Consider the following 1,104-nt stretch of genomic DNA (forward strand, 5'->3'; position numbering starts at 1 on the left):
GGGGGAGGCAGAAGAGAACCAGTCAACCTTGAAGTCTGGCCAAACATTCAAGGCACAGGACACATTAGGCAGTAAGTCTGTCAAATGAAAAAGCCTAAAGCAGGTATTTGTGTCTCTCCACCCCTACCTGCAAGACCATTGCAGGTGCCAGCTGAAAGTGTTCTGAACTGACCTGACTCAGGGTAGTTGGCTGAGAACCTATTCTCTAATAAAACATTTCAGAAGGTGGGTCTTTATGAAGTCTAGGTTTTTCTTTCACGACCTTAAAGAGACATGTTAAGAACCACCACTAAACCTGTTGCATGAGAGAATATGACCTAACAAGTAGCATATGGTTTAGGTGAGGACATTTTAAATTACCAACCAATTCTGTGGGAGAGGCAAGTTACACATCTCTTGTCAGGATGGCTCTGAATCTGTCAAGCCCGGTACCGAAATAGCTTCCCACATTTCCACCCCACCAGCCCCTGCACCAGCCCCTCTGCCCACCCTAGGCACCAGAGCCCTGTCTGTAAAAGGGCCAGGGTCTCCACGTGGTGGCTGATGGCGCTGAGGGAGGCCCACTCTGCTTCCCCTAGGATGGCTTCAAAGGATGTAGGTAACTCATACAAATAATCCCTTTAACTCCTCTAAGTGGCCATTAACTGAGAGAAAAACAGTCACTGTGCCTCCAGGCTGCTCTCTAGGAGAGGGCCTTGTGAGAGTAGCGGTGGTCTGCAAGAGGGTGGCAATGTACAGAAAACAAGGACGATGTTGTCCTGGCAAAACACAGCCTGCCCTTGATCCTGATCCCAAAGGGTCCTGGGTTGGAAGCCTCGCCACAGGCGGTGGGCCCACTCCCCTAAGCCCTCTCCCCAGGGCATCCGGGTTCTGGGTGAGCAGCCACCCAGCGGGAGACACGGGCCACCTCACCCCAGGGACCAGGCCTGGCTGACCCTCTGTCTCGCGCCCCCTAGGGAGGACCTGTCCTACAACCCCTGCTCCCCGACTGAGGGGAAAGCGAGGGTCCTGCCCACCCCGTGCACTCGGCTCCCCGCAACGGAGGAGCCCGTTCAGTGCCCCGCGCACACCCCAAACCGTCCTCACTCCCTGCACCCCCAGGGA

Source organism: Myotis brandtii, unplaced genomic scaffold (genome assembly GCF_000412655.1).
Source record: "Myotis brandtii unplaced genomic scaffold, ASM41265v1 scaffold62, whole genome shotgun sequence".
NCBI lineage: Eukaryota > Metazoa > Chordata > Mammalia > Chiroptera > Vespertilionidae > Myotis > Myotis brandtii.